Here is an 8,943-nt window from a genome sequence, read left to right on the forward strand (position 1 = left end):
ACATGTTCTACTATAGACCCATAGCTAAAACCCAACATTTCAAAACTTTCAACAATTGAAAATTAGACTTTCTTTAATGTATTTAGTGGATCAAAATGTTATCCTTAACATAGATTCGGAATCGTCAAAAGCCATTATGTCAATTTTGAGATATCGTTGGTTGAACAAAGTTGTCAACTTTTCAAGACTTTCCAAAATCCATAATTAGACTTTGTTTAGTGTATTTAGTGGATCAAAATGTTATCTTTAACATAGAATCGGAATCGTCAAAAGTCATTATGTCAATTTTGAGATATTGTTGGTTGAACAAAGTTGTTACTTTCGTCTTTCAAATGTTCTACTATGGACCCATGGCTAAACCAAACATTTCAAGACTTTCCAAAATCCATTATTAAACTTTCTTTAGTGTATTTAGTGTGTCAAAATGTTATCTTAAACATAGATTCGGAATCGTCAAAAGCCATTATGTCAATTTTGAGATATCGTTGGTTGAACAAAGTTGTCTCTTTCTTCTTTCAAATGTTCTACTATGGACCCATGGCTAAAACCAAACATTTCAAAACTTTATAAAATCCCAAATTAGACTTTCTTCAGTGTATTTAGTGTATCAAAATGTTATCTTTAACATAGATTCGGAATCGTCAAAAGCCATTATGTAAATTTTGAAATATCATTGAATGAACAAAGTTGTCTCTTTCTTCTTTCAAGTGTTCTACTATGGACCCATGGCTAAAGCCCAACTTTTCCAAACTTTGCAGAATCCAAAATTAGACTTTCTTTAGGGTATTTATTGTATCAAAATGTTATCTTTAACATGGATTCGGAATCATCAAAAGCCATTATGTCAATTTTGGGATATTGTTGATAGAACAAAGTTGTCTCTTTCCTCTTTCAAGTGTTCTACTATGGACCCATGGCTAAAACCCAACTTTTCAAGACTTTTCAAAATCCATAATTTGGCTTTCTCTAGTGTATTTAGTGTATCAAAATGTTATCTAAAACATAGATTCGGAATCGTCAAAAGCCATTATGTCAATTTTGAGATATTATTGGTTGAACAAAGTTGTCTCTATCTTGTTTCAAGTGTTCTACTATGGAGCCATGGCTAAAACCCAGCTTTTCAAGACTTTCCAAAATCCATAATTAGGCTTTCTTTATTGTATTTTGTATCAAAATGTTTTCTTTAACATAGATTCGGAATCGTCAAAAGCCATTATGTCAATTTTGAGATATTATTGATTGAACAAAGTTGTCTATTTCTTGGTTCAACTGTTCTACTATGGACCCAAGGCTAAAACCCAACATTTCAAAACATTCAAAAATTCAAAAATAGACTTCCTTTAGTGTATTTAGTGGATCAAAATGTTATCTTTAACATAGATTCGGAATCGTCAAAAGCCATTATGTCAATTTTGAGATATCGTTGATTGAACAAAGTTGTCTCTTTTCCCTTTCAAGTATTCTACTATGGACCCATGGCTAAAACCCAACTTTTCAAGACTTTCAAAAATCCATAATTAGACTTTCTTTACTGTATTTAGTGGATCAAAATGTTATCTTTAACATAGATTTGGAATCGTCAAAAGCCATTATGTCAATTTTGAGATATCGTTGATTACACAAAGTTGTCTCTTTCTTCTTTCAAGTGTTCTACTATGGACCCATGGCTAAACCCAACATTTCAAGACTTTCCAAAATCCAGAATTAAACTTTCTTTAGTGTATTTAGTGTATCAAAATGTTATCTGAAACATGGATTCAGAATCGTCAAAAGCCATTATGTGAATTTTGAGATATCGTTGATTGAAAAAAGTTATCTCTTTCTTCTTTCAAATATTCTACTATGGACCTATGGCTAAAACGCAACATTTCAAAACTTTATAAAATCCCAATTTAAACTTTCTTTAGTGTATTTAATGTATTAAAATGATATCTTTAACATATATTCGGAATCGCCAAAAGCCATTTTGTCAATTTTGAAATATCGTTGAATTAACAAAGTTGTCTCTTTCTTCTTTCAAGTGTTCTACTATGGACCCATGGCTAAAACCCAACTTTTCAAGACTTTCTTTAGTGTATTTAGTGTATCAAATGTGATCTTTAACATAGATTCGGAATCGTCAAAAGCCATTATGTCAATTTTGAGATATTATTGATTGAACAAAGTTGTCTATTTCTTGGTTCAACGGTTCTACTATGGACCCATGGCTAAAACCCAACATTTCAAAGCATTCAAAAATTCAAAATTAGACTTGCTTTAGTGTATTTAGTGTATCAAAATGTTATATTTAACATAGATTCGAAATCGTCAAAAGCCATTATGTAAATTTTGAAATATCATTGAAAGAACAAAGTTGTCTCTTTCTTCTTTCAAGTGTTCTACTATGGACCCATGGCTAAAGCCCAACTTTTCCAAACTTTCCAGAATCCAAAATTAAACTTTCTTTAGGATATTTATTGTATCAAAATGTTATCTTTAACATGGATTCGGAATCGTCAAAAGCCATTATGTCGATTTTGGGATATCGTTGATAGAACAAAGTTGTCTCTTTCCTCTTTCAAGTGTTCTACTATGAACCCATGGCTAAAACCCAACTTTTCATGACTTTTCAAAATCCATAATTTGGCATTGTTTAGTGTATTTAGTGTATCAAAATGTTACCTTTAACTTGGATTCGGAAACGTCAAAAGCCATTATGTCAATTTTGAGATATCGTTGATTCAAAAAAGTTATCTCTTTCTACTTTCAAATGTTCTATTGTGGACCTATGGCTAAAACCCAACATTTCAAAACTTTATAAAATCCCAAATTAGACTTTCTTTAGTGTATTTAGTGTATCAAAATGTTATCTTTAACATAGATTCGGAATCGTCAAAAGCCATTATGTAAATTTGGAAATATCATTGAATGAACAAAGTTGTCTCTTTCTTCTTTCAAGTGTTCTACTATGAACCCATGGCTAAACCAAACATTTCAAGACTTTCCAAAATCCATAATTAAACTTTCTTTAGTCTATTTAGTGTATCAAAATGTTATCGTAAACATAGATTCGGAATCATCAAAAGCCATTATGTCAATTTTGAGATATCGTTGACTGAACAAAGTTGTCTCTTTCTTCTTTCAAATGTTCTACTATGGACCCACGGCTAAAACCACATTTCAAAACTTTATAAAATCCCAAATTAGACTTTCTTGAGTGTATTTAGTGTATCAAAATGTTATCTTTAACATAGATTCGGAATCGTCAAAAGCCATTATGTAAATTTTGAAATATCATTGATTGAACAAAGTTGTCACTTTCTTCTTTCAAGTGTTCTACTATGGACCCATGGCTAAACCCCAACTTTCCAAGACTTTCCAAAATCCAAAATTAGACTTTCTTTAGGGTTTTTATTGTATCAAAATGTTATCTTTAACATGGATTTGGAATCGTCAAAAGCCATTATGTGAATTTTGGGATATCGTTGATAGAACAAAGTTGTCTCTTTCCTCTTTCAAGTGTTCTACTATGGACCCATGGCTAAACCCAACATTTCAAGACTTTCCAAAATCCAGAATTAAACTTTCTTTAGGGTATTTTTTGTAATAAAATGTTATCTTTAACATGGATTCGGAATCGTCAAAAGCCATTATGTCAATTTTGGATATCGTTGATAGAACAAAGTTGTCTCTTTCTTCTTTCAAGTGTTCTACTACGGACCCATGGCTAAAACCCAACTTTTCAAGACCTTTCAAAATCCATAATTTGGCTTTCTTTATTGTATCAAAATGTTATCTTAAACATAGATTCGGAATCTTCAAAAGCTGTTATGTCAATTTTGAGATATCGTTGATTGAAAAAAGTTATCGCTTTCTTCTTTTAAATGTTCTTTCTTTAGTGTATTTAATGTATCAAAATGATATCTTTAACATATATTCGGAATCGTCAAAAGCCATTTTTTCAATTTTGAAATATCGTTGAATGAACAAAGTTGTCTCTTTCTTCTTTCAAGTGTTCTACTATGGATCCATGGCTAAACCCAACATTTCAACACTTTCCAAAATCCATAATTAAACTTTCTTTAGTGTATTTAGTGTATCAAAATGTTATCTTAAACATAGATTCGGAATCGTCAAAAGCCATTATGTTAATTTTGAGATATCGTTGATTGAACAAAGTTATCTCTTTCTTCTTTCAAATGTTCTACTATGGACCAATGGCTAAAACCCAAGATTTCAAAACTTTATAAAATCCCAAATTAAACTTTCTTTAGTGGATTTAATGTATTAAAATTTTATATTTAACATAGATTTGGAATCGTAGAAAGCAAATTAGTCAATTTTGAGATATCGTTGATTGAACAAAGTTGTCTTTTTCTTGGTTCGAATGTTCTACGATAGACCCAACGCTAAAACCAAACATTTCAAAACTATCCAAAATCCCACATTATACTTTCTTTTAGTGTATTTAGTGGATCAAAATGTTATCTTTAACATAGATTCGGAGTCGTCAAAATCCATTATGTCAGTTTTGAGATAACGTTGATTACACAAAGTTGACTCTTTCTTCTTTCAAGTGTTCTACTATGGACCCATGGCTAAACTCAATATTTCAAGACTTTCCAAAATCCATAATTAAACGTTCTTTAGTGTATTTAGTGTATAAAAATGTTATCTTAAACAAGAATTCGGAATCGTCAAAAGCAATGTCAATTTTGAAATATCGTTGAATGAACAAAGTTGTCTCTTTCTTCTTTCCAGTGTTCTACTATGGACCCATGGCTAAAACCAAACTTTTCAAGACTTTCCAAAATCTCGAATTAGACTTTCTTTAGTGTATCAAAATGTGATCTTTAACATAGATTCGGTATCGTCAAAAGCCATTATGTCAATTTTGAGATATTATTGATTGAACAAAGTTGTCTCTATCTTGTTTCAAGTGTTCTACTATGGAGCCATGGCTAAAACCCAGCTTTTCAAGACTTTCCAAAATCCAGAATTAAGCTTTCTTTAGTGTATTTAGTGTATTTAGTGTATCAAAATGTTATCTTAAACATAGATTCGGAATTGTCAAAAGCCATTATGTCAATTTTGAGATATCGTTGATTAAACAAAGTTGTCTCTTTCTTCTTTCAAATGTTCTACTATGGACCCATGGCTAAAACCCAACATTTCAAAACTTTATAAAATCCCAAATTAGACTTTCTTTAGTGTATTTAGTGTATCAAAATGTTATCTTTAACATAGATTCGGAATCGTCAAAAGCCATTATGTCAATTTTGAGATATCGTTGATTTAACAAAATTGTCTCCTTCTTCTTTCAAATGTTCTACTATACCCATGGCTAAAACCCAACATTTCAAAACTTTAAAAATCCCAAATTAGACTTTCTTTAGTGTATTTAGTGTATCAAAATGTTATCTTTAACATATATTCGGAATGGTCGAAAGCCATTATGTAAATTTTGAAATATCATTGAGTGAACAAAGTTGTCTCTTTCCTCTTTCTAGTGTTCTACTATGCACCCATGGCTAAAACCCAACATTTCAAGACTTTCCAATATCGATAATTAGACTTTCTTTAGCGTATTTAGTGTATCAAAATGTTATCTTAAACAAAGATTCGGAATCGTCAAAAGCCATTATGTCAATTTTGAGATATTGTTGATTGATCAAAATTATCTCTTTCTTCTTTCAAATGTTCTACTACGGACCTATGGCTAAAACCCCAACATTTCAAAACTTTATAAAATCCCAATTTAAACTTTCTTTAGTGTATTTAATGTATCAAAATGATATCTTTAACATATATTCGGAATCGTCAAAAGCCATTTTGTCAATTTTGAAGTATCGGTGAATTAACAAGGTTGTCTCTTTGTTCTTTCAAGTGTTCAACTATGGACCCATGGCTAAAACCCAACATTTCAAGACTTTCCAAAATCCATAATTAGACTTTCTTTAGCGTATTTAGTGTATCAAAATGTTATCTTAAAAATAGATTCGGAATCGTCAAAAGCCATTACGTCAATTTTGAGATATTGTTGATTGAACAAAGTTGTCTCTTTCTTCTTTCAAATGTTCTACTACGGACCTATGGCTAAAACCCCAACATTTCAAAATTTTATAAAATCCCAAATTAAACATTCTTTTGTGTATTTAATGTATTAAAATGTTATATTTAACATAGATTTGGAATCGTTGAAAGACGATTAGTCAATTTTGAGATATTGTTGATTGAAAAAAGTTGTCTATTTCTTGGTTCAACTATTCTACTATAGACCCATGGCTAAAACCCAACATTACAAAACTTTATAAAATCCCAAATTAGACTTTCTTTAGTGTATTTAGTGTATCAAAATGTTATCTTCACATAGATTCGGAATCGTCAAAGCCATTATGTAAATTTTGAAAAATCATTGAATGAACAAAGTTGTCTCTTTCTTCTTTCAAGTGTTCTACTATGGACCCATGGCTAAAGCCCAACTTTTGAAGACATTCCAAAATCCAAAATTAGACTTTCTTTAGGGTATTTATTGTATCAAAATGTTATCTTTAACATGGATTCGGAATCGTTAAAGATAACATTTTGGGATATCGTTGATAGAACAAAGTTGTGTCTTTCCTCTTTCAAGTGTTCTACTATGGACCCATGGCTAAAACCCAACTTTTCAAGACTTTTCACAATCCATATTTTGGATTTCTTTAGTGTATCAAAATGTTACCTTAAACATAGATTCGGAATCGTCAAAAGCTATTATGTCAATTTTGAGATATCGTTGATTGAAAAAAGTTATCGCTTTCTTCTTTTAAATGTTCTAGTATGGACCTCTGGCTAAAACCCAACATTTCAAAACTTTGTGAAATCCCAATTTAAACTTTCTCTAGTGTATTTAATGTATCAAAATGATATCTTTAACATATATTCGGAATCGTCAAAAGCCATTTTTTCAATTTTGAAATATTGTTGAATTAACAAAGTTGTCTCTTTCTTCTTTCATGTGTTCTACTATGGACCCATGGCTAAACCCAACATTTCAAGACTTTCCAAAATCCAGAATTAAACTTTCTTTAGTGTATTTAGTGTATCAAAATGTTATCTTAAACATAGATTCGGAATCGTCAAAAGCCATTATTACAATTTTGAGATATCGTTGATTGAACAAAGTTGTCTCTTTCTTCTTTCAAATGTTCTACTATGGACCTATGGCTAAAACCCAACATTTCAAAACTTTATAAAATCCCAATTTAAACTTTCTTTAGTGTATTTAATATATCAAAATGATATCTTTAACATATATTCGGAATTGTAAAAAGCCATTTTGTCAATTTTGAAGTATCGTTGAATTAACAAAGTTGTCTCTTTCTTCTTTCAAGTGTTCTACTATGGACCCAAACCCACCTTTTCAAGACTTTCCAAAATCTCGAATTAGACTTTCTTTAGTGCATCAAAATGTGATCTTTAACATAGATTCGGTATCGTCAAAAGCCATTATGTCAATTTTGAGATATTATTGATTGAACAAAGTTGTCTCTATCTTGTTTCAAGTGTTCTACTATGGAGCCATGGCTAAAACCCAGCTTTTCAAGACTTTCCAAAATCCAGAATTAAGTGTATTTAGTGTATCAAAATGTTATCTTAAACATAGATTCGGAATCGTCAAAAGCTATTATGTCAATTTTGAGATATCGTTGATTGAATAAAGTTGTCTCTTTCTTCTTTCAAATGTTCTACTATGGACCAATGGCTAAAACCCAACATTTCAAAACTTTATAAAATCCCAAATTAGACTTTCTTTAGTGTATTTAGTGTATCAAAATGTTATCTTTAACATAGATTCGGAATCGTCAAAAGCCATTTTTAAAATTTTGAAATATCATTGAATGAACAAAGTTGTCTGTTTCTTCTTTCAAGTGTTCTACTATGGACCCATGGCTAAAACCCAACATTTCAAGACTTTCCAAAATCCAGAATTAAACTTTCTTTAGTGTATTTAGTGTATCAAAATGTTATCTTAAACATAGATTCGGAATCGTCAAAAGCCATTATGTGAATTTTCAGATATCGTTGATTGAAAAAAGTTATCTCTTTCTTCTTTCAAATGTTCTACTATGGACCTATGGCTAAAACCCAACATTTCAAAACTTTATAAAATCCCAATTTAAACTTTCTTTAGTGTATTTAATGTATTAAAATGATATCTTTAACATATATTCGGATTCGTCAAAAGCCATTTTGTCAATTTTGAAATATCGTTGAATTAACAAAGTTGTCTCTTTCTTCTTTCAAGTGTTCTACTATGGACCCATGGCTAAAACCCAACTTTTCAAGACTTTCCAAAATCCCAAATTAGACTTTCTTTAGTGTATTTAGTATATCAAAATGTGATCTTTAACATAGATTCGGTATCGTCAAAAGCCATTATGTCAATTTTGAGATATTATTGATTGCACAAAGTTGTCTCTATCTTGTTTCAAGTGTTCTACTATGGAGCCATCGCTAAAACCCAGCTTTTCAAGACTTTCCAAAATCCATAATTAGGCTTTCTTTAGTGTATTTAGTGTATCAAAATGTTATCTTTAACATAGATTCGGAATCGTCAAAAGCCATTATGTCAATTTTGAGATATTATTGATTGAACAAAGTTGTCTATTTCTTGGTTCAACGGTTCTACTATGGACCCATGGCTAAAACCCAACATTTCAAAGCATTCAAAAATTCAAAATTAGACTTCCTTTAGTGTATTTAGTGGATCAAAATGTTATCTTTAACTTAAATTTGGAATCGTCAAAATCCATTATGTCAATTTTGAGATATCGTTGATTACACAAAGTTGTTTCTTTCTTCTTTCAAGTGTTCTACCATGGACCCATGGCTAAACCCAACATTTCAAGACTTTCCAAAATCCAGAATTAAACTTTCTTTAGGGTATTTATTGTATCAAAATGTTTTCTTTAACATGGATTC

Source organism: Diospyros lotus, chromosome 9, assembly GCF_014633365.1.
Source record: "Diospyros lotus cultivar Yz01 chromosome 9, ASM1463336v1, whole genome shotgun sequence".
In the NCBI taxonomy this organism is placed as follows: Eukaryota; Viridiplantae; Streptophyta; class Magnoliopsida; order Ericales; family Ebenaceae; genus Diospyros; species Diospyros lotus.